The sequence below is a fragment of the Vicugna pacos genome, chromosome 30, assembly GCF_048564905.1.
Source record: "Vicugna pacos chromosome 30, VicPac4, whole genome shotgun sequence".
NCBI lineage: Eukaryota > Metazoa > Chordata > Mammalia > Artiodactyla > Camelidae > Vicugna > Vicugna pacos.
In genome coordinates, this window is record NC_133016.1 from 16,035,510 (window position 1) to 16,061,451 (window position 25,942).

Sequence of the window (25,942 nt, forward strand, 5' to 3'; positions counted from 1 at the left end):
GATGAGGGTAAATTTAGTCCTCTGTCTACCCCTGTCAGATCACGATGAAATATTTTTTTCTCAGAGCTATTCTATGAAGTTCAGATCAATGTGTTAAATACTGAACTGTGCTATGAGGAAGGCAATATCTTGTCCCTAAGACAATCTGTAGAAGCTTATTAATTTTTCTTATTGTGCTGAGAAACACACAGCATAAAATCTACCGTCTTAACCATCTTTAAGCGTACAGTACAGTAGTGTTAATTATATGCACATCGTGGGGCAAGAGATCTCTAGGGCTTGCTCATCTTGCAGATCTGAAACTTGATACCCCCTGAAGAACTCCTCTTTTCTCTCTGCCCCTAGCCCCTGGCAACCATCATTCTCCTTTCTGTTTCTAAATAAGCTTATTACTTTCATAGCCAAGGCTTTACTCCCTCGCTTGGTTCCTTGTGTCTATAGATGAGACCTTTATCCACCAAGTTCTTTCGACTCACAGTCTCTCATTTATCCTTAGGTTTTACACTGGCTTTATCATGCACGTCGAGGAACTCTGTGCAGTCACACGTTTTGGATAGTCTTACCGTTTTGCTTCCCAGAGCAACATTTTTCACTCTGACTACAGCCCCACTCTTGGTGGCAAGCTGGCCCAGAGTTACACAGTGTTTTCCCATGTTACCTTTGAAGGCTGTTAATTAGAAACCCTGGACTACCAGCCACCCTCGGGTGTGGTCTGAGGCCATTGCTTGCAGCCACACATTGACAAATAGGTTAGTCTCCTCAGCAGTGAGTAGTAGTTGAGCCTAGTGGAAGGTTCAGCGTACGGAATCCTGCCTGACTGCATGCTTGGTGGAGAATAATATGGTATCTGCACTGTGTCAGGGTTTTCCATCATGTAGGAGAGATGCTAGGTTTGATATGGTAGTCAATCTCCATCAAGCATATTCAGAAAACCTTGAATCATTCAATTCAGCAAACCTCTGCTTATGATCATTCAATTCAACAAGCCACTGCTCATGTGGCACTCATGATAGCCATTTGAGTGATGAGTGAGCTTTAGAATGGCTTTGTTCCTACTGAGAACATTTCCCTTGAATGTTTGAAGGTTGATGAACTTGGCCTAAATCATGCAGGGCCATGTCAGGGACCTGCGGTCATGCTGCTGGTAATTTATGCTGCATTTTTACTTTATAGGGTTTATGCCTCTTCTGTGATTCCTCATCAACTCTTCATGATGTAGGGAATATATCCAGGAAGCTCTTTTTATAAAAGTTTGGGTTTTTGTGGGGTTTTTTTGTTTGTTTTTGTTTTTTAGAAAAAAGGGTTTATAAAGAGTTAATATCTTTAAGCAGTAGATGTAGATTTTTTCTCTTGGGTCTTTATTAAGCCTCCTGCACCATTTGACTTTGTAAGTCAGCACTGTATATAGTCTGAACATTAAGTCCCCATTAATCAATGACACAAGAAAAGCATTGGTATTTGTTGACTAGTTGATGCAATGGCTTTTCAAGCCAGACTGTATAAGAAATACCTGGAGAACTAGAAAAATGCCAGTTGTCAGGCTCCATTCGCTCAGGTTCTTATTCATTGGTCCATTGGGCTTAAAAATCTGCTTTTTAAAATTATTCATTTTTAAAGTTATGGTAAAATTGATCATTTTAACCCCTTTAGGGGTACAGTTCAATGAGGCACATTCATATTGTGTGTAACCATCACCACTATCCATCTCTAGAATTTAAAAACCTACTTTTTAAACAACACCCTTGGTGATCTTGAGGCAGGGAATTCCCACTATATTTTGTGACACATTGATACAGTGTGGACTTAGAGCTGTGCTAGGCATGGTGGGGAAAAACAGCACATGTTAAACACGATCCCTGGGTTCAAGTGATTTACACTTTGACAGAGGACCAAAGAACAGTACACGGGGAATAAGTAGAGAATGACCCCAGATAGAATAAAATTAATATACATACCATTACACATATACACATACCTGTTATACTGCTAGGCAGGGGCTAGAAAGAGGGAGACAAGCAGATATATATGACTGAAAAATAATAAATACACTGGAGGAATAGGTCTTGAGTTTGACTCAAGCAGTGTTGACAATGCAACCTTTCGAGGCATAAAGGCAACAATGTTAGGATTCCAGGCAAAGGAAGTCATGTGACCTGGTAAGGAATGTAAGACCATTTCTCCAAACATTGATGATACTTGGTGCAAGTCAGAGTTTATGCTTCCAACAATGGTGTTTCCCTTGTAGAAGTGAGGAATAAACAATTCTATGAGTCTTTCAGCAAGGAGCCAAAGACAAAAATGAGCACAAGAGTGTCGTCTGTATTTTGGTTACATGGTCGTAAGTGAAAAATCATAGATCTTTTCATTAGAAGAACAACCAGATGAGAGTTATTAATTTGTAAGGTTTCTTTCTTGCAGCTAAAACACTGAAGAGAATTTCCTCTTTAATGGTTTAAAGTACCTGGTGCCTCGTGTTCTCAAGACCACAGACCACCGTTCAGAGTTCACACCTCCAGACCTCATCCAGGATTGGGGTGGGGGGGTCACCATTTGTCCAGAAGCATGAAGTTGGGGAAGATCTAGGGATCTAAGTGCTGCTTAAATAGTTTTCCCCCAGTAGTTCTCCGTTCTGCCCGTCCCTCCATTTCCTGCAGGAACAGGGCCTTGTGTTCCAAAGACCTACTCTTTTAAAAAAATCTGTAGCATGAATCTCCTGGTTTAGGATTCAGATCCCATATATTTGTTACTGTTGCCTTCTTTACTCTTTCCTGCGTTCTCATGGGTTTGTTTCTGTTTTAAAAATCCTTCTACTAGCAAGAAAGTGTCTCCGAGTTGAGGACACTAATGAGATATGATAATTGGCTCCTAGAACAGAAAAAGGACGTTAGTGGGAAAATCTGGTGAAGTCAGAATGAAGTGCGTAGTCTAGTATTATACCAATGTTAGTTTCTTAGTTTTGACAAGGACACCAAGGTGATGTACGGTGTCAACATTAGGGGAAGGTGAGTGCAGGGCAAACAGGAACTCAGTTCTATCTTTGCAGTTTTGCTGTAAATCCAAAATTATTCCAAATTTAAAAAAAAATTTTGAAAGATCACTTTGCCATAGTTTTGGTTGGGTTCCAGGAAGGAGCAAAATTAGATGCATGTGTTAATCTGTCATTTTAGCCCAGAATTTAAAGCCAGATATTAACTTCTCTTGCAATATTAAAGTATCAATTTGTTGAATTCCAAAGTTACATTCTTTGCTCTTGTGAGTTAAACATCAAAGGTTTTGGCATTCTCCCTGATGTCTCACGGACTTAATATCATTCAGCTAGTTCGAAATGTCTGGATGGAATTGAGGTTCTAATCACAGCTGCAGCCTGGAATGCATACAATTCCTTCAGGGCTTTATCGTATATATTAGTTCAGTGATAATTTTTTCATAGGCTTTCTTTTAAAGCATGCAAAATGATAAATGGGCACAAAATTTTTTTAAACCACCAAACCCAACATTTGGAAAATAAGTTGATTCTAGACCTCGAAACCAGTTATTTCAGGCAAAATTATGTTCCTAGAACCTAAGTAGTATTGTTGCCAAAAACTGTACCACTGAGATGGGAAATCTTACATTTAGCCTCATCAGGATGCTGATCAATGGGTACCAACTAAAAAAATTTTTTATTGGGACAAATCTAGTCATTTTGGTCCTACCGTATTAGGGGAGAGGCCCACTTAGGCACTTGGCCTCCTATCCAGCCATGGTGTTTGAGATATTGCCACCTTCTTGCAAAATACATTTGCAATGGTGGCTGTCACAAATGTCTCATATTATTTGATAGAACTTTCTGTTTTTGGTTAGAATTCAGCAAATTCAAAACTTCCTTATTTTCATTTTCTCTGTGTTCATCTCTCTGGTCCTAAATTGCATGTAGGTTTTGATGAATGAGGGGCCATCCATATTCCCTGGTGAGCAGGCATCTTTAGTTTTACACTGGGGAATTTCTTAGACCTAAATAACCTGTCTCCTAAGGGAAGTTTCCTCTCCTATGTAATTAAGTCATTCCAACCAAACTAGACACCACCTGGTAGCTAAATGTCTTGATCCTATAGACAAACACCAGCGACAGCTTATCCCACAAAGTAACATTCTGTGTAGGTGCACTTGTGCTGCCTCCTTAGGGTTGGCATGGGTGGTTCAGGGAGGACCTCTTGCGCTCTTGGCAATGCAGGCTATTTCACGCTGGGATGTTTGACATTTTGCCGTAGATGATTCTTTGTTGGGGACTGTCCTGCAGCATCCCTGACCTCGACCTTCCAGATGCCAGTAGCACTCGCCCACTCTGGTTGTGACAACTAAAAATATCTCCAGAGATTGCTGAACATCCCTAGGGAGGCAAAAGCCATCCCTGGTTGAGAACCATTGCCAGAGTATGTGCTGAACTCTGGTGTCTGTCAGCTTTAAAAGTACAAAAGTTGGTCTGCTCATCTAAGTTTGAAAAGATCTAATCCCACTCCAGCTTATGACTTGCAATACCAGACTGAGCTGTGGCCACGTCATTCTACGTTAAGCCACAGGGACCTCCAGCTCCAGGCGTGACCAGTCTTGAGACAGTACCTTTCCAAGAAACCCTGTATAGAAGCATTCATTTTTCTCTGCACAGTCAAATGCAAAAATTGAGAAGATCTTGGTGCCTGCAAGTTGTGGTGCCTTGTATCAGACACAGCAGTTAAAGGCAGTTTATGATGGAGCTGTGTCACAGCTGGATTTGCTCAGCTCCATTACCTCCAGAGATGTCTGGGACCGTGTACTGACTCTTGGTCAAGATAAGGATGAGTGGGCTAGCTAGTAATTTATAATGTGCTGGTGCTTGCTGGTTTGCATTGTCTACAGATGTGTAGATCGATGGCTTATATTTGGTTTCATGGGTTAAACAGCCTGGCTGGGCTCTGACTAGTGGGGCATGAAAGACCCACTTTACTGAGCTCTTTCAAAGCCAAGATTCCTCATGGATATTTTGATGGTTCATAATCTGGAGATAAAAGTAGGTCTTGTGTGACTAAGTAAGGATACTGGGGCGGTGCGTCTTGGAATTTCTCAGGCCCCCTAGTGCTCATTTGTGCTTTTTTTCTCTATGTCCTTTGCCTCAATAAAGCCTTTTGTGAGTCTGCTCTGTAGAATGTCATGAGTTCCTTCAGTTCTCTGACATGTGAAATCTTTGCAGCTGCCACCTGGGCACTCATATGGCCCAATGTAGGTGTCCTCAAAATGTCAGGCAGAGGAGGGGTATATAGCTCAGTGATAGTGCCTGTACCAAGGTCTTGAGGACCTCCATTAAAAAACAAAACAAAACACATCAGGGTGATGTCTCCCTGCCTCTCACTAAAGTATATGAGTCACCAGATGCTTCACTAAGTTTTCATTTTTTCCCTCAGATTCTTCAAATGTACATTTTTTTTAAATAAGAGCATTATTGAGATACAATTCACATACCACGAAATTCAGAGTTTCTACAATTTAGAGGTTGTGTAGTAGTTACCACTAATTCTATAACATTTTCATCACCCTCTCTCCAGAAGCCTGTATCCATTAATAAGGAATGAGTCATCCCTCATTCTCACTTCTTTCCAGCCCCTGCAAGCCTTTGTCTCTATGGATATGTCTGTTCTGAACGTTGCGTTTAAATCGAGTCATACAAATGGAGGCTTTTGTGACTGGCTTCTTTCACTTAATACGATGTTTTAAACGTTCATGTATTTGTGACATATTATCAGTACTCCATTGCTTTTTATGGCTGAATATTATTCCATTACATGGATATACCACATTTTATTTATCCATTCATCAGTTTATGGTCCTTTGGATTGTTTTTACTTTTTGTCTATTATGAATAATGCTGCTATGAATATTTAGAAACAAGTTTTTGTGTGACATATATTTTCACTTCTCTTGTATATATACCTCTGAATGGAATTAATAGTCAAATAGTAACTCTGTGTAAAAACTTTTGAAGAAATGTTCAACTGTTTTCCCAAGTGACTGTTCCATTTAATATTCCCACCAGTAGTGTATGAGGCTTTTAATATTTTCACATCCTCACTGACATTTGTTATTGTCTGTCTTTTTGATTATAGCCATTCTATTGGCTATGAAGTGGTGTCTCTTTCAGGTTTTGATTTCCCTAATGACTAATGATATGGAGCATCTTTTCTTGTGTTTATTAGCCATTTATATAACTTCTTTGGGAAAATGCCTATTTATATCTTTGCTCATTACTAAATTGGGTTGTCTTTTTCCTATTTAGTTGTAAGAGTTATTTGTGTATTCTGGATATAAGTTCCTTACCAGATTTGTGATTTGCAAATATTTTCTTCCATTCTGTAATTTGACTTTTTACATTCTTGATGATATACTTTGAAGCACAAAAGTTTTAAATTTTGACATAGTCCACTTTTTGTCACTTGTGCTTTTGGTATCATGTCTAAAAAAATCATTGCCTAATCTAAGGTCATGAAGATTTGTTCTATGTTTTATGCTAAGAATTTTATACTTTTAGCTCTTGCATTTATTTTTATTTTTTAAAATAATCTTTAGTTCTTTATTTTATTATTATTATTCCTAATGAAGGTACAGGTGATTGAACCCAGGACCTCATGCATGCTAAGCACATGCTCTACCACTGAGCCATATCCTCCCCCCAGCTCTTGCATTTAGATCTATGATACATTTTGAGTTAATTTTTGTAGGCTGTATGAGGTAGTTGCCCAACTTCAGTGTTTTGCTTATGGCAGTCCAGTTGTCCCATCACCATTTGCTGAAAACATTCAAAACTCTCTTTAGTTCTACTTTGGTACATTCTTAGGCAATGTACGAGATGTTAGGGGCTTTACCCTCATACTTGCCTTTCCTACAGGGGACAGAGATTTCACCTGTAAAACTCCCCCACCACGGCCTGGAATTGAGATCACATGTCTGCCACACATAGCTTGGTCCCCAAGATGAGGGAGGGAAGGACTTGGATATGCATGCCCACTGTTTGGTGTCAAATTCACCCTTGGGGAGGAATGAGTGAAGGGCTAGAGAGGGCCCAGGGTTGGTTTTAGCTATTGGCACTGACTTCACTTGGAGAAAAATAATTGGGAGTAGGAAATATATTATCCTGTTTTTATAAAAGCCAAATTTAATCTTTCTTTGAGTTGCTAAAAAAAGAATAAGCTTTCTAGTTGAGTAACTTTGAGTATGTAGTGAATGTTGGATGATAAGGTATTTATTGTTAATTTTGTTGTGGTAAAGGCATACTGGTTATGTAAAGGCAATACCCTCATCAGTGGGAGATGCTCTAGAAGTTGGGTAGCAAAGCAAATGTCTGGGATTGCTGTGAAATATTTCCGAAAAAGTTCTATCAATATTGGCCAGATATTGATAATTATTGAGCCAAGTAATGGGTACACGAACATTTATTATGACATTGTCTCTGTTTTTGTGTATGCTTACAAATTTTAATGAATTTTGAAATATAAACATCTAATACAACATGTTATCTCTAAAGGACTAGGAAAATGTTAAATATAGAAGAACGTTGTCATCAGAATGCTTTCCGATTCCTTTAAATTATCACTTTTTTAAAAGAAACAAATCGAAAATTACAGATGGCTAATTATCATCTGAGTTTAGTGTTTATAAGAAAACTGAAGTGCAGTTCAGTCAAAAGATCCATATTTGCTGAAATCATCTTAGTTTTATTTCAAAAATAGGTGATGAATGCACATTTATATATTTAAGAGGAAATAACAGATTTGAGAATTATGCATTATTTTTGAAACATTTTCACATTAATTAGAGTTTAAAAAATAGCACTTTAAAATTTTAGAATAATTTTAGTTATACAGAAAAGTTGTAAAGATAATAAAACAATGTTCATTTGGTACATGTGCCAAAGCTTAGAAGCCAACATTAGTATATTACTATTAACTGCTTCACCAGTTTTTGAGCGATCTGGCATTGAACACCTGCCCCAGAGAGGCAGAGGCAGTACAGAGGGGACACCACCACACCGTGGGGTCATCATGGGGGAAACTTGCCTCCTCTCTACCTCCCTCTATACCCCAACCCACAGGACAAAGCAGAAAAAGAGTGAGGAGGAAGTGGTGAGCACAGACCAGGTCCTTTGGTGGGGGATCCTCAAATCCAGCCTGCAGAACAGAGAGCTTTGGTTTTAACATGAGTCTACAATTTAAAAATGAAAAGGATGAGGTCTTTGAGATTTGGCATAAGACTGATGTCTGTTAAAAAAAAGTTAAGGGGTAAGACTGAGATCTTAGTAAGGTTCTCTACCACCCCATGGGGCTGGGAGTCCAGCAGAGCATAATGGAGGCAGTTATAACAGAAAAATCAAATAAGTACCCCACCCCAACCTCCAAGAAAACAAAACAAAACAAAACAAAACAAAACAAAACAAAAAAGCAACAAGCAGAGACTCTTCAAAGTCTCATTATTTGCGTAGAGCTTCTAGCATAGAGCCTGGTGCACCTGGCGTGTACAGCAGATGTTATCTTCCGTTACTATTAATATCATTAATTTGCTGAGTTTGGGTCTGTTAATGTTTTGTACCTGATTAGCAAATCCAGAATTCTTCCTTCCAGCCTGCCTTCTAGGCACGTGTTCTATGTGAAGGAAGACAATGTTAGCAGGCTTTTTATTTCCTTAATGCAGGGACATTCCTGGGATGGTATGTTTGAGGGGAGGGGCTGAAGGCAACCCCAGACAGTGTGCGTTCTCGGAGACCTCACTGAGTGGTTTCTCCCTACAGTGTAGGGTTCTGGGAAACTTCCCTGGAGACAGACAAATTCACAGCCTCTATTACACCAAATCTGGAAGGTGTTGAAGCTTGAAGCCAGCCTCCCATTTTAAGCGGGATGCTCTAATGTAAGCCTAATGGAATAAAATACAACGGAAAGTAAATCTGAAAGGTCAATACATACATTGGGTTAATGCGTTGTAAGAAGCTAGTGTTCAGTTGAACGGGTTGTTAGTCCTCTGTAATCCAGGGAATGAATACCTGCGGCTAAATAGGATAGAAACAAAGAAAATGTTGGATTCTGTTTATCCTTGTCCAAGAGGAGACCACGATACGGCTATATCCTCCCAGGATGGTTTTTCTCTCTCTGCATTTTCCAACCTCCTTAAAATGTTAATAGTTTCTGGGAAGACTGACAAGAAACAAAACACAAAGCAAAACAAAGATAATTGAGACAAAGTGATTCTCAGAAAGAGTAAGCGAGAATGTAAATCTAAATGGCCTACGACAATGCCGAATTAAATTCCAGGGATTAAGAACATGGAAATTGATGTTGCATCCGACGTTGTGAGTCTAAATTCTGGACCCCTCAGAAAAACATTTCAGATCGTCCCTTCTCTTGCTCCTTATCTGTCTAGGTCTATTAGCACGTGCGGTGAGTATCAGTGGACCACGGGTCCTGCACTGTGCTGGCTGTTGTGGGAAATACCTAAGAAAAGCACAGCATTGTAACTGACTGTACTACTAGAAAAAAAAAATAGCACAGCATATGGTCCCTACCCTCAAAAGCCTTCTTGGAAGAGAAAGAAGCCAAAGGACAAGTCAGAGCTGAATTTTTGCACATTAGCTATAAGAACCTAAAGTAATTCAGAGCTGGAGAGAATCAGCAGAGCAGGCGAATCAGAGCAAGGTGGATGTATCAGTGGCAGCTGACAAGCAGAGGTGTCTGGATGGATGCGAGAGAAGAAGGTACATCACTTAACTGGATGCGTTCAGACAATGGAAGTCGCAGAAAAACTGGGGCTTGTAATGGTAAGAAGAGGCACCAGAGAAGACTGGAGAAGTTGGTAGAGCTCCCGGGAATGGAGAGGAATGGACTCAACCCCTCCAGAATGTGTCTCTCTCTTCTGGGGCTTCCCCTCGAATTGCAATCCCCTCTTGCCATTTCCAGCCATTAACATGAGCTGAAATCACCCTCAGCCGTTTAATGAGCTCCTCTGGGGCTCACGTGTAGCCCTCCTCTAGCTCTGAGCCAGGAGGACCTGCTCTCACGTCTGAGTTTCAGGCTGTGCTTTTGCCGTATTTCTTACAAGAGTGGTCTCCTCCGATCTGCAGCCGTCGCTTCTTCATAGATCCTCAACCCCCTGGGTCCCTGTTGGATCCAACAGAGCTTTGAGAACTTCGCCCCAAACCACCCAGGTGAGAGGCAGCATCGATACAGGCCTGCCGGAGAGTAGGCTTTGCAAGTCTTAGTTTCGTCACTTTCTTTTGTTTCCTGGAACATTTGCTGTTTTTCTCCCTTCCTTAGGTGGCTGTGACAGGAAGGTTATGAGTTGTGGGCTTACTCAGTGGCCACTGGTCACACGTCATGACGAGGCTGCACTCTTCCCAGGGGCGCCAGCCCTGACCTTGACAGGAGAGAGCCCAGGGAGGTGGAGTACTCCAGAACTGTAAGGAGCTACGAGGTCAGAGAAACAGACTGAGAGGAGGCACTGATGCGTCTGACTAGACCTAGAAGGTTGCTTCTAGCCTCCATTTATTGATAGTTTAATTTTTCCCTTGGGAACAACTTTTTTTTTAAAGCAAGTGAAATGACCACATTTCTGAGAGTGTCTTCTTAGATCGTTAATGCTCTAGACACAAAAGGGTGGTAAAAGGAAAGTCATGTGAACGTCAGGGTGGAAGAGATTTGGGGTTGAATCCATTTTCACCGTTTGTTAGCTGCTAGAATTCGGTCAGTTACTCAGGTTCCCTTGTGCCCCAGTGTCCCTATCCACGGGATGGGGGCTACTAATACCTACCTCAGAGGGTTATTGTAAGAGTTAACCAGGTAATGATTAAAAATGACAAGTTGACGTTTGGGTTTAGAAATCATACAGTGGGGTTTTAATGGTTTTATTTTGGGACCGTGGCTAGGAATCTAGGAGTATCCTGGTCCTGCCCAGCGTATAATTCTTCCTCTCAGTGAATCCCTAAGGGGCATAGTTTCATAAAGACCAGCAAAGTTCCATGGGGGCAAAGACTATCAATTCTTATTTAGAGATTTGCTACCTACCAGGAAGTGGATGAGTCATTCTGTCACAAGAGGATTCCCAAATCTCCAACAGGAGGGTTCTCTTCAAGCTGGGTTACAATTGTGACTTGGATTCAAGGCCTAAGCTGGCTTCTCCTCCACTATCATCGCTTCCCCAGTAATTCCCTATCTCACCAGTGTATCTCACCAACCTAAAAGTGAGAAGAAGATATGAGAGGGCCCAAGAGGGCTGACCTGCAAGGAGGTCCTGGTTCCATGTAACAGCCCCCAAAACATGGAGGGAAGCTGAAACAGGAGAGTGGCATACGTGGGCATGGCCTTTCCCCCACAGGGTCCCCCCCATCCTAAATATGCATCACTGGCTCTTGTGAGGAGCCATGTGATAAGGAAGGAGAAGGAAACAATGACCTTCAACCACATTGCCCACCACCAAATACAGTACGCACCTAATAAATGGAATACCCTCGACCTCTTTAACAGTGTTTTAAATGAAGCCTTTCTCATGAGTGGACACCGATAGGTTCTTTTCACTCTGTTCTACCCCCTCCATTTCTTCCCTCCCCAGTCTGAGAGAATGTCTCACCATTCGTGCTCTTCCCTTTGAAATTGATGGTGGAGCTGGTTCCCACAGGGCAGGTGAGGCACAGTCTCTTTGTTACCTGCCTCATCCTGGTGGGCTCCAACTCCCTTCCCAGACTAGAGAAACATGGGGCCGAGAGCCAGGAGGTCTGCAGTTTCAAGGCAAATCACTTCAGCTGTCGAATTCTCAGCTCCCTCATGTGGAATGAATGTTGGGTGACTTTCAGACTGTTTCAGAGATGTTTCATGACACCTGTGGGAGACAGGAAGTATGGGAAGGCCACGGGGGCCCCCTGGGGTAGGCTCCTGGCCTCCCATGCCAACTAATGTCACCTCGATTTTACCTTTAATGGGTTGGGTTCCCCATAAAACTTTGTAGGCTCCTGTTCTTTAAGAGTCTGAAAACCTCTGACTTGGGTGCATTCCAAAGCCGTGCTGTCCAACGCTGTGACCACAGATGGCTGCTGAGTACCTGCAAGGTGTCTGAGAGGCAGGAACCGCTTGTTTTCTTCGGGACCCTGTGAGGTCAGACTGTCTTTGAAGGCTGCCTTTAGGTGGCCTGGTGGGCTCTGAGTGTGATCGAGGCCTTAATCTTATTTGTTATTTAATCAGACTTCCTTGCATGACAAATTGCTGCTTTTGACATGTTTAGTGATACAGGGTTTTTACAACGAGAGTGTGTGAGCAAATCAAGGCTCAAAAGCCTTCTCCTCCTCCTCTTGCTTATGAACTGTAAAGGATGCTTCCTTTTCTAATTCCCAACACCTGTGTGGAAAGCACTCCAAGGTCCATTTAAAAAAATTTTTTTTAAGGAAAGGATAAAGTTAGACAAGTAGGATAATATCCTGTTTTTAAGGACATTAATTTTATGCTGTAGTAGTTTAACAAGCTTCAGCCAAAGGTGAGCTGACCTGGATGAGAGTGGTGTCTTCTGATTATGAAAGCACATGGCTTTCATAATGGCCATCATTAATAAGTCTACAAACAATAAATGCTGGAGAGAGTGTGGAGCAAAGGGAACCCTCCTCAACTGTTACTGGGAATGTAGTTTGGTGCAGCCACTGTGGAAGACAGGATGGCGATTCCTTAAAAAACTAAACATAGACTTACTGTATGATCCAGCAATCCCACTCCTGGGCATATACCCAGAGGAAACTAATTCAAAAAGATACGTGCACCCCAGTGTTCACAGCAGCACTATTTACTATAGCTAAGACATGGGAACAGCCTAAATGTTCATTCACAGATGATTGGATAAAGAAGATGTGTGTGTGTACATATACATACATATCCACATATATACATACATATATGTATATATGTATGTATGTATATATGTGGATATATATAATGGAATACCACTCAGCCATAAAAAAGAATAAAATAATGCCATTTACAGTAGCAACATGGATGGACCTGGAGATTATCATATTAAGTGAAGTAAGTCAGATAGAGAAAGAAAAATACCATATGATATCACCTCTGTGTGGAATCTGAAAAAAATGAGACAAATGAACTTATTTACAAAACAGAAACAGACTCACAGACACAGAAAACAAAATTGTTACCAGGGGAAAGGGAGGATGGTGGAGGGATAAATTAAGAATTTAGGATTAGCAGACATTAATTACTATATATAAAATAGATAAACGAGGTCCTACTGTATAGCACAGGGAACTATATTCAATACCTTGTAATAACCTAGAATGAAAAAATATGAAAAGGAATTATGTATATTTATAACTGAATCACTATGCTGTACACTAGGAATTAACACAACATTGTAAACCAACTGCCCTTCAATAAAAACATTTTAAAAATAGCATATGACTTGTGGGGAATGTCTGTTCTCTTTGGACATTGGTTTACTCAGCTGTAAAATAGATGATACCTTATCCTGTCTTTTGTTTATATTAAAACATGTGTGTGATGAACTGAATGTTTGCCTCTAGAACTATGAGAAACGCAGCTGACCCTTAAACAGCTCAGGAGTTGACGACGCCCACCACCTTCACGGTGGAAAATCCATGTATAACTTTGACTCCCTCCAAACTTAACTATTAATAGCCTACTATTGACCAGAAGCCTTACAGATAACATAAGCAGTCAATTAACACATATTCCATATGTTATTTGTATATCTACATACATTTTATGCATTCATAACACAGCTAAGTATTTTTTTTTTAGTTCTCAGCTACATGGTTTGTCTACATGGTTTTGTTTACAAGTTTTTTCAAGTTGTCACAAATCTCTAAAAAAGTTTGTAAGCTATTTATTGAAAAAATCCACATTTAAGTGGATCCATGCACTTTAAATCCATTTTGTTAAAGGGTTAACTGTAAATGTTGTTTGTTTAAGCTACCTAGTCTAGATATGGAATTTTGTTATAGCAGCTCGAACGAAGACAGTATTTGTTAAAGGAATCAGAGAAAGCACAATGTTTATGGGTTAATTTGTTAGAAGAACTTGGAAAGTTTAATGCACTGTCTTCCTCCTGTGCCGGGATGCCTGTGGCCTAAACCTGACTCTGACAGTGTTCAATCGTGTGATTCTGAACAAGGCACTGATTGTCTGTGGGTCTCTTAGGATTCTCAAGGTTCTATGAATTTTCAAATGTAATTTGAGCCCAGTGCTTTATATTTTCTAGGTCTCAAAAAGCACACATGTATGTGTGCATTTATTTTAAAGAATCTTATCTTTTAAGTTGCAAAGGTAATTATGCTCACCATATAAAGTTCAAATATTACAAAAGCATAGAAACTAAGAAAATGAAGGACTTTCTCCATTTTTTCTAAATCAAAGAGCTTGGTGTATTTCTCAGGTATCTCTATGCTTATACAGGTCTCTGTGTGTGTAAGTTTTAGTTCAGCTGAATCAGGCTACACTTGTTTGCCTGTTGTAACTGTTCTTTTAAAACAATTAATAGTATGCTTAAGTTATCTTTTTATGTAACTATCCATCATGCTGTTTTTTTCCCCTTTTTGTATCAGCTTGATGTTCTGTAGCATTGTTGGAGGAGGTCACTGAGAGGATGTAAAACACCTGGTGCCCCACGAGCTGGGGAGCAGGAGGCTCCTAGCCCCGCCCCTGACCTTGGGATGTAGCCCCGCCCCCCGTCCCGGAGGTAGGAGCCATTTTCAAGGACACAGTCTGCAGGGAGCGCAGTGCTGTTAGGTCCCTCTGGACTGAATTCCTGCCTGAACGCCGTTAGAACCTCTTTATGAGCTAAAGAATCTGGTGGGAGGGTATGAAGATCTACTTGTCTTGGACCGGGTTCATGACTGAACCCTATTAGAGCCTTTTTATGACCTTAAGACTCTGGCGGGAGGGAATGAAGATGTACTGGTCTTGAGGGCGTCTGGAACAAGCTTCGTAAGTAAATCCCCTTGTTTATCAAACCTGCCCCGGGCCAATCTGCAGCGATCCCCGCCTGTTTTCTTTGGTTTTTTCTTACCCTCCGTGTAGGAGGGACTAGTTTCTGATTTCACCCAGGAAGCTCCTGTGGTGGCAAACCAGCATGCATATACTTAATTCATTTAATCCTTTATAAATGAAGGTGTTATTTGCTCTTTTTATATCTGTTTCTTACAATTATAGAAATATTACATGCATACAAGAGAAGCATGAATGGCACAGAAAGGTGCAAAACTTTCTAGCCATTCCCATTTGTATTTCTCAAATTGAATTCCCTACAAGTGACCACTTTCAACAGGTTTTACTTTTGTTTTGCTGGTTATTATTATAACTGAATTGTGTATACCCCATTGATTTATCAGTTTTAGACAATATCTGTTGACTGGCTGCTATAAAAAATAAACAGGAGGTCTGAAATTCAGTGGCACAGAGACAGTGACCGTCTCTTAGATCATGTATGAGTGTGTGTATCCTGGTTTAATATTTGCTTGTGTTAAAAATTGATACAGTCCTTTAGAAATGATAATTTTCCTATATTTTGAGGACTTTTAATGCTGCTGGGGAGGGTGGGGATAATTCCAGTCTTCTGTTATTTTGAGACTGGTTACCTGAGGGGAATTTGTGGAGCATTAGTTTTATATGTATTTTTATAGTGACCCAGCCTTGTCTTGAATTGTTGATAGTGCTCATTGAAGAGGGTGGGGTCCACATGTCGGTCATTGGGCTGCTGGGACAACTGACAAGGAGCATTGGAGCCCACACTAGATGTGTAATCCAGTGGTGGGTGGCAGATTCAAGACAAATTCAGATGGATTTCAGTGTCAAACTCCTAAAGGTTCAATCTGAGCAAAAGAGGCACATTGTGGGCTCAGGTGTACTGGGATCAGTGTGCGATGGTTAACCATATGGTCCTAGATCAGCTACCAGAGAGACACCTGAAGCCAGTTTCGTTCTAGGGTGGGGGTGTCATCTGATGGTGGTGGTGGGAAGGGTTTCCAGTCGAGTTGGGAGTTTCCCATAGGATTTTCTACAGAGAAATGACTTGTGTTAAGCAACTACAATGTTTCCTGCATTTCAAAAAACTTACTGCGCTCCTAAGGTTGGAATTGACACAAGGTTAAAGTGGGCTGCTACTCTGATCTCACTATTATTAAGATATATATTTAAAGACAAGTCAAAGTATAAAGGCAGTGGTAGGTGGAAAAGTAATCAGATAGATAATACTGCTCTGCAGATTATGAGGGATGGCTGCCTTATTAGGGAGGAGGAATTAATTAACATGCCCTTAGGGTCATTCCTCCAACCACACATCACTGATGTTATTTGTTACATCTGTGTGCACACAGGGACTATGCCGTTGTGGCCTTGTAAGTGAAAACACCTAGGAGCAGTTTAATAGGAAGCTAGAAAATCAGCTCTTGTTAATCTACTGGATCATTCAGGACAGGTGCCGAGATGCTGCGGATGCTGGAGGTGGAGTAAGGTACCCAGGCCCGGATGGAAGGAAGTTACATAAGGGTTCCGCCCCCTTGGTCCCAGCCACGTGAGGACTCACTTCAGCTCTGAGGGAAACTTGCGTAGGATTTAGTGGGACCATTCCTAATAGCCCATGGGGTCTGGCTCCCCTGGACTCAGGAAGGAGCCAGATATGGGGAAGTTTTGAAGTACGTTTTTGAAATAGTTCTGTTTGGACGACGTGTTATCAGTCAGCCAAAGAGCAGAGTGACAGCTTGTCTTTAGAATGAGGCACTCAGGTTAGTCCTTGAGGTTGGACGGAGTCTTGGGAGTAAAGCTCTGAAAAGGGAGATGGTGGCAGTCATGGGGGTAGGGTGGTGCAGACCAGTGATTCTCCAAGGGCAGCTCCTGGACCAGCCGCATCAGGATCACCTGGGAACTTGTTGGAAATGCAAATCCTCAGGCATCCGCCAGACCAACTAAATCAGAAGCTCTGGGAGTGGGCCCAGCGACCTGTGTTTTAACACATTATCTGGGTAATTCTGATCACTCAAGTTTTCAAACTACTGCTGGAGGTTAACTAGCTACCTGTTTATAAATTTAATATTGCCACGGTGACATTTACATAAGCAAGAACAAGTCTGAGCCAAAAATCATAGGTAAATCAGTTCTAAATGTCTTCCAAACTTCTGCTATTGAAGAAACGTTTATATTTTTCTCTGTTACCTAAAAAATATTAGTTGGGAAGTTTCTATATGCTTGGTAATATGCTTAGTATTTTAGCTATATTATTTCCTGGAATTTTCCCATCCTCAGTTAAGTGCTGTTTATATTTCCATTTTACAGATGAAGAGACAGAAGCATTTAGAATCTCATTAAGGGTTTTGGAGCTAATAAGTGATAGAGCTGAAATCTGAATCCAGGGAATTTCACAAAATGAGCTTGGCGTTCTTAATTACTAAGCCGGACTGTATGGAGCCTTAAATTTCCCGATAAGTTCTCCCCGTGTGAAGGACTGCGGACCGCGCGTGATTTGGTAATGTATATTGATTGGCGTTCTCCTGCTATGGGTATGATGGAAAACGTGTTTTGCTTGCCATTGCTAACTCATTGAATCTCTATCAAGTCAACAATTTCTACATACTTGTGTGCAGTTGAGCTCAGAGTTTAATGCTAAGTGGACTTCCTACATACTATGTTTTAATCTTGCACTTGCTAAATTTATGCTTTTCTATTACACCTGTAAATATTTCCTTGTCATAGTATGAATGATTCACCATTTTCCTCTCAAGGATTTCCTTGTGTTGTATTGGCGTCTCCCATTATATTTTAGGACAAGGGTGAAAATAATGAGACGAGGTGATTTTAAATCAGCCTCAGTGTTGTTTCAGAATGAGCATCTGATTATTCTTGTTTTTTTTTTTTCTTGGTGGTAAGTTTTCTATAATTGGAAATGTTGAGGTAATGCTATTTTTAAATTCCGAGTGTGGAAATATTTCTATAGTATAAAAGTCCTCTCTTTTGTGTGTGTATGAGTGATTGGGTGTGGGTCAAAGAGACTTGGAGCATTAATTTTAATTCAGAAGTGGTGCCAGAGAGACAAGTTAATTTGCTAAATCAGCCTGGTGAGATTTGGAGCTTGGAAAGTACATTCAAGGAAAAATGTCTTGTACTTTGCTGGAACAATTCTGAGGTAATAGGCTCGGGAGTAAACCAGCCACCAAGGTTTAGTAACGTTTCTAGAGCTGTGGCTGACGTGCCCCTAAATCCCAGATACCACGTCTTGCTGATTCTATGACAAATCACTTTTTCACATTTTAATATTTATGAAATCAGAATACACCTTGTGATCGGTGAATGTACAGTAAGATGTTAACATGGAGCTGAGGCTAGAATAGACATTGTATTGTCAAAGAAGGCCATAGCAGAAGGAATCATGACTTTTCAAAAATTTTAAATTTTATTTTTAATTGTGGCAAGATATACACAACATGAAATTTACCATCTTAATCACTATAAGTGAACAGTTTAACGGTGTTAGGTACATTCACATAGTTGTGTAGTCATCACCACCATCCATATCCAGAACTTTTTCTCCTTCCCAAACTGAAGCTCTGTACCATTAAACAATAACTTCTCGTTCTGCCCTCCCTACAGCCCCTGGAAGCCACCTTTCTATTTCTGTCTCTGAATTTGTCTATTCTAGGTACCTCATGTAAGTAGAATCATGTGGTATTTCTCTTTTTGTGACTGGCTTATTTTATTTTGTATAATATCCTCAAGATTCATCTTATGTTGTAGCAGGTGTCAGAATATCCTTCCTTCTCCTGGCAAAATGATGTTTGGGTGTATATACCATTTTTTTGTAATCCATCCATCTGTTGATGGACACGGGTTGCTTCCACCTTTTGGCTATTGTGAATGCTACTATGAACATGGGTATATAAATATGTGTTTGGGAACTTGCTTTTGATTCTTTTGGGTGTAGTGAGAGTGGAATTGCTGGATCACACGGTAATTCTATTTTTAATATTTGAGGAAGCATCATATTGTTTTCCATAGTGACTTCACCGTTTTGCACTCCTGCTAACGGTGCACAGGGCTTCCTTCCAATTTCTCCACATCCTCACTGACACTTGTTACTTCCTGGGTTTTTTTTTTAATAGTAGCTTTCCTAATGGGTGTGAGGTGGAGGAATCATGACCTTACTCATGTAAAGAGCATAATAAAGGGGTAAGGATTGAATACTGGGGTGACTTTGGGGGAGGATGTCGTAGGGAGAGCCGCTGATTTGACCCCATGAGGAGAACGAGTCAGTGTAAAACCAATGGGGAGGTACAGGTTGTGCTTCCTCTGTCTTCTGAAGTCTAAGGGGGCCCCTTGGAGCTCCAAGGAGACCACCTGGAGATCTAGTACCAGTATTTGGCAGCTTGCCCTCAATAGTGTTCAGACCTACTCGTGATGGTGTTTCAGGCTGGAACTTTGCTGGGCCCTTTCCCCCTCTCCTCACTGTCTCTCTGGAGGAGCTGAAAACTTCCGTCCGCAGGTTATAGGGGGAAGTGGAAGGTTAGGCTGGAAAAGAAAGACAAGAAGCCACCGACCACACCCCATTGCCTGCCTGCTTCTCATCAGTGACAGATGCAGAGAAGGGAGGTGAGACGCTTCAACTTTATATCAAGACCAAGTTTTGATTATGATATGGGGCTGAATATTCTAACTACCAGTTGAAACTGCCTTTTTTTTTTTTTTTACTCAAAGTAATAGATGGGCTTTTTAATGACCCAGAAGGAACCAGAAAATTCATGGAACCAATTTTCATTTTCATCCAGGGTAATACATAGTCCCACGGAGCACATTTTAAGGGGCAGAGAAGGATTATGTTGCTTTATGATTATATCCCATTGGGTTTGGCTTATTCAGTGAAATAGTTAAATGCATATGTAGTGTGGTAGTGTCTTTCCCAACTGAACCTCGGTCCAGTTGTAATTAAAATGATGCTGAATTGTTCTTGGAAAATTGAGAAGGTGGGGGAGGCTTTATCTGAGACTTGCTAGGACATTTAGAAAGAAAATATTCCAAAGTTACAATGTTTAGCTGTGGTGTGTTCAGCCTTGGGAAGAAGCGAGCTCCTTTAATGGGAGGCTTCTAAGTGGAAGAAATGGGACAGTCTGTTATGGCTGAAGACGGGATTGGATAGGGGTCCTTCTCATGGTCCCTCTAAGACTGTGGGATTCTGGTTCGGAGATGTTTAGTGTTGAGTTTGACCTCGTGGACGCCACTGTTTCATAGCGATGTGCTGACAACTTCTCTCTCTCTCTTAGAGTCTTAAAAAGGGGGGGTTCTTATAGTACCAACGACTTAAGTGTTAAAAATATAAGCTTTGCCATTTATTCAAGACTTAGCGAATATCACATTATTTATTTTGGCCATGTTAAAATAGCTAATGATGGAAAGAATGCCTCTGCTTTTTGAAAATATTTTTGTTTCTGTTGTAGTATGAGAATATTCCCACATTGTTTTTGAATGAAATGTGCAAGTTAGTTACTCCGCATCCAGGAGACAGCAGTAGGCCTGTAGCAGTGGGAGAATTTATTTGGGGAAAACAGAGCTCGGCTACTGAGTTATTATTTTTGGAAATAGTTTCTCCATTATTTCAGTTATGCCTTAACTCTACCAAAGCTGCATTTATGTGAGCTCCAAATTCCAAACCCAGAGTTTTAGCTGGATTTTGTCAGTACTTCATGGGAATAAAACAAAATGGCCTAAACAGTAAGAGAATTTATTTTAATAACAACATCCAGAAGTCGGGTGGGCAGCAGGCCACTTCTGCTTCTCTGCGCTCGTCCGGGGTTGGTTTCATCATCAGGCTACTGACAAGGTGGCAGCTGGAGTTTCAGCAGAACATCTTGTGATGACAGTTGCTAGAGAAAGAAGAGAGTTTTTTTGTCTCTTCCATAAAAGTAAGAAAAATTTCCTTTGAAGTACCTTCTTCCTTCCTCTCAGTGGCTGGAATTAGTGATGCATCCTAAACTGACAGCTGGAAAGGGGCAAAGGTACAACCACTATTGACCTAGAAAGTCAGGGTCCACTCCGGGGAGTGCCAAAGTGTCAGCTTCTCCTGAATCATGGGGCCAGTGGAAGGAAGGTCTCCATCATCCAAGACTGTGTTAGGAAGGAGGCTTGTGGGATGGGTACCGTGTAAGCAGCCAGAGATGTGTATTATAAAAAAGTGGGCTTTCAAAGAAATTCCTGTGACCATCAGTAGTTATAATACATTTTCTTCAAAGTAAAAAAATCTTTGTTGAGTCATAATAGGTTCATCATATCAAAGCTAGAAGGTGCCTTAGATATTGTCCAGCCCAAACTACTTGGGAACTGAGGCTCAGAGAATGCAGGTGACTTTCCCCAAACCCCAGTTTGTGGAAACTACAGTGGCAAGCTAAGGGCAGTTCTGGTGTAATTATAAAGCAATGACTGCTGCTTTCTTTACTCTCCAGTGATGTTTCAGAGAGGGTCAGACATTGCGAAGTGAGGCTGAAGGACAGAGCAGGAGAGTCTTAGGGAGAACGCTATCACTTTGGCGTAGACTGTGGAAGGGGTGGGCCGGGGCTACTGCCAGGGCAGCCGGCTTCATCCATGAAGGATCAGATATTCCAGGCATTGCCAGCCAGACGGCTTCTGTTACAACTGTTCCACTCTGCCACTGCAGTGTGAAATCCACTGCAAACAACAGATAATTGGGCGTGACTGTGTTCCAGTAAAATTTTATTTACAAAAACAGGAAGCAGACAGGATCTGACCCGTGTGGTCTGTAGTTTGCCCTGGTTACGTGCTTCCAAAAGATGGATCTTCTAGTTGTAGTTCTAGTGCTAAACTAGAGTTTTGAGGAGGACCACATGGATTTCAGACAAGGCTCAATGTGTTTTCCCCAAACCAAAAGTCAAAGGCATGGCCTCCCACTTTGTTTCCATGATGTGGAAACTACTTTTTATCCAGTCAATTTATCACGACAGTGGGAACGTTCAGTATATAATGCAGATTCACAGTTAATTTCACCAAGCTGATCAGTCAAGCAGTCAAAAGACGGTGCTCCTGCCAAGCTGTAACCTTGATGTAATGTAGACAGATAATCCTCCAGGAACCAGTCTGCCTGCAAGTCGGCTTACCTGTAATCTGTATTTCTCACTGAGCCTCGTATGAGAGCATCTAGTTAAACCGCTCTCTGAATGAGTGCTCTGCTTGCCTCAGAAGTAATTTAACCAAATGAGTAGGAAACTTTTAAAATTGTTGCAAAAATTGGTAACAGGAAGTCAGTTGCAAATTGCCTAAGCATTCGTTTTCTAGGAGACACAGGTTAACTGTTTTTGGCTGGGGAGTCACATGATGAGTGCAGGGCCTGAAGTCTCAGGGAGGGGAACAGTGATTTGTACAAATCTAGCAAATAGAAGAAAACAAACAGACTCACGGATACAGAGAACAAACTAGTAGTTGCCAGAGGAGAAGAGGGTAAGGAATGGGCAGAAGAGATGAAGGAGATTAAGAGGTACAAACTTCCAGTTATAATATAAATCATGGGGATGTAATGTACAGCACAGGGAAAACAATCAATAATATCGTGGTACCTTTGTATGGTTCATCACATATAAAAATGTTGAATCACTATGTTGGACACCTGAAACTAATATGACATTGTAAGTCAACTAAACTTCAAAAAAAAAAAAACGTATCTTTCATTTCTTGGAGCAGTCACTGAGGTGGTGCATGATTGTTTTGATTGAACAGTTTTGACTTGTCAGATATAAACACAAAGACTTGATCTTTCCAATATCAGATTGTGTCAGTCAAGCTGCTTTTTCCTGCTTGGATGTTGACAACCTGCAAGACAGTTTGAGCTGATTCCCTAATTTTTCAGTTACTTTTGGAAATTAAAATCGTCTCAGTTTTGTTCTTAAAAATTTTCCTGTTCTTTTTAAAACCTCAGTCACACATTTCAGGGCTTTCCGTCTTTTCCTGACTTCCTCCAAACCCAGCAAAGACTGGAGATTGGGCGTGCAGTCTGCCGTCTCACCAGCCCCTTCCCCGTGCTCTTCGCTCTGGTCCCTGCATGTTGAGATGCTGGAAGGAGAGCCCTTTTGTGTAACTGCTGGTGGCGAGATGGTTGTTTTCAACTTGGCTTTTGAAACTGCTGTTGCATCCTGTGACCCCTTTCATATCGGAGGTGGCAAGGTGACTTCCTCCCATCGGTTGTGTGGCTCCATCTCAGCTGTCTGTCCAGCTATCAGATCCCCCAGAGGGCGAGCATCCCCTGCTGGTTCTCTCCAGGGCATCCTTTGGCCCTTGAAAGTCTTCCAGGCAGCCTTCCTGTGTGACTCCCCCTGGTGTGAGAGATCCGACTGTAGCTTAACCTCCTTGTCCTTCCTAACTCCCAGTCCCGCCGTGGCACCCGCTTTGCAGCCTGTTTCTGCTGGGTTCCCCTTGCTCGGCAGGAGGGGCCTGCGTCATGGATGTGTGACCAGTGCATTTGGACTGGACCTGTGCTCAGAAGGGCCCCACAGTTGGATTTGTCATGCCCTGGGTGGGGTGCCATCTTGAAATCCTCAATAATTTTATCTTTGAATTTGTATTTTGGGAGTGAAGTCAGGTGGGCTGTGGGGCATGTGTCAGGGGTTTGAGCCCAGTCCCTTGCATTGACCTACATCTTGCTGCCTCCTTCCCTCTCTCGGAGGCCCTTGCCCCACTCCTCCAGGCCCTGGGAGGAGGCCGCCTTCCTGTCTGCATCCTTGTCCTGTGACCGCTGTCGCCCTCTGCAGCTTGCCCTGTGTGTGTGTGTGTGTGTGTGTGTGTGTGTGTGTGTGTGGCCTGTGTGGGGACTTGGGCATAGGGGGCTTGGGTTGGTACATGACCCTCAGCCTGCTGTGTCTTGGGGCAGAGCAAGGAGGCATCTGTTGCAGTATATTCGGTGGACAGCTCGGGGCCTCTTGCCCAGCTCTGATGCTGAGACCAGCCTCAGCCTGGTAGGGAGGTCAGGGTGCCTTGGGACTCGCCCCTGTGCCACGAGTCGGGGTGGAGGGCCCGTGGAGCTGGGGAGATTGTTTTTCTGTTCCTGGCCTGGGCCCCACATTTTCGTTTTGTGCTGGGTCCCCCCAGATTAATCAGCTAAAGCTGCCAGCAGGTGGTCCTCTTGGGAAGTATTGGCCAGACGGCTGAAAACCACTTCAGTAGTGAGTACTTCACCCACAGCCAGGCGCTCTGCTTAGTACTAAAAATGGTGGGACTGAGGCCCCCCCAGCCCCCGCTTCCCTGGCCCTGCTGTGTCTTTCCTGAGCCGTCTGGCTTCAGAGTGACCCACCAGCTTCCAGGTAACCACCAGCCCTGGCTCCGTGGTGGGGCGCTTTGAAGGCCCCTCCCCTGCCCATAGTCTTCTAAGAGGGCTTGGCAGGCGTTCAGAAGCCCGCTCGCTGCCTTAGGTGGGGGTTGGTTGCCCTCACAGTGTTGAAATCTCCCCCCAAAGCCGTCTCCTCCCTCTGAGTCCCCTTTCGTTTCTTACTGACATGAAACGAGCCCTGCCACCCTTCTTGGATCCCGAGGGAACCCGGGACTTGCCTAAGTCTTGGGCCTCCTTTGAACTCCACCCTGGAGAATTTTGAGATTTTGTTCTCAGCAGCACACTGACTTTTCTTTAATCTCTGTTCTTTTCGGTCACCTTCTAGGGTAGAAAAACATCTCTATGCGGACCGCTCCCCCTTTCCTGTGAACAAGTGCTCGCATGGACCCTCAGCCTTCAGTGAGTTCGTGGTGGTCCAGAGCTGACGGGCGATTCCACTGAAACAGGGGTCTCACCCAGCGACGACCTCTCCGCGCCACGAGCCTTCCGGGTTCCGGCTTCACCCGTCCGCAGCAGCTGAGAAGCTGCATCCCCCTGTGCAGTGCTGGGCTTGCATTTCCTACACGTTTTCTCTCAACACCGCGTGTGCTGGAAACAGCCATGGTGCTTTTTCTGAGGGTCTCCAAGACGTTTCCCTAACACTGAAAACCAAGCCCTAGTTTTCTGGTGGGCAAGACGGAAAAAATAAAAATCAGTCCCATTTCCCTTACGTGGTATTTGTGCAAGTGGAGGGTAATGGAAAAACCTCTAACATTGTAAGAGTTGCGTGAGTTTGAGGTATCCGCAGTCTGAACCTGAGTGAAGACAAGCCCCAGACGTCCCAGGCACCAGGTATTCGATAATGGGGGCAAACAAAACCCCATGAGAACCATGTAGGCTCAAGACGCTGGAGTGAAGCTGCACTAACACGAGCGTTTCTTGGTGACACTTTGTAACACTTTGAGCGTGTTAATTTCCTGGTCCTCATCGCGCGGGATGCTTTCAGCCATGCACGAGGTGGAGGTGATTGACCTGGAAGAGAGGAGGCTGGTGTCTGTCCGAGGTACATGGGTTTGAAGGACTAGAATTGGGCGCTTTTCTGTTCCAAGAACCTTGGGATGATTTGCATTTGGTACTTTTGAAGCCCACCTGGTGTTTCTGTTCGCAGGTATTTTGCTGCTTTGATCCTCTTCCGAGTTGCCTCTCTAAGGAGTTCACTCACACTCCTTTTTTCCCCTCTGATTATTATTCTGTTTTATCTCTTCTACTTAGAAAAAAAAATCCCCAAGCCTCCCCTGACTCGGAACGTGTGCTGAGATTCTTGGAGTCAGGGTGTCCTGTGGTTGCACGCCTGCCCAGCCGTCAGCTGTTCGGAGCCCGGACGGCAGGTGATGGCGATGCTGTCTGACTCCCAGGGGCCTCTGCTCCCCGGCTCTCGTTTACCGGCTTCAATTTCCATCTGGTTCTGCTGATGGGAACCTTGACACCATCTGCAGACACTGGAATGAAGCAAAGAGAGGTAGCAAGGTGAAGCCCATTTGGGAAGTGCCGTGTTGGCTGCTTCAGAAGGAAAACTGGACATGGGGGGGCGGTG

General features: G+C 42.6%; 1 long non-coding RNA gene and 1 pseudogene across 3 annotated transcripts in view; one reads left to right on the plus strand and one right to left on the minus strand.

The window, feature by feature from the left end:
* The window catches only part of LOC107033654 (uncharacterized), a 347,930-nt gene that overhangs the window by 48,328 nt on the left and 273,660 nt on the right, over positions 1-25,942 (plus strand). For 2 of the 3 annotated variants that reach the window (XR_012065715.1, XR_012065713.1), the window contains exons 1-2: positions 14,741-14,987; positions 17,331-17,520. This is a non-coding gene — a long non-coding RNA (uncharacterized lncRNA). Of the gene's footprint in view, positions 1-14,740; positions 14,988-17,330; positions 17,555-25,942 lie in introns of those variants that run through there. The other variant, XR_012065714.1, reaches the window with a different exon arrangement.
* The window catches only part of LOC102541560 (small ribosomal subunit protein uS13-like), a 91,392-nt pseudogene continuing 91,125 nt past the window's right edge, over positions 25,676-25,942 (minus strand).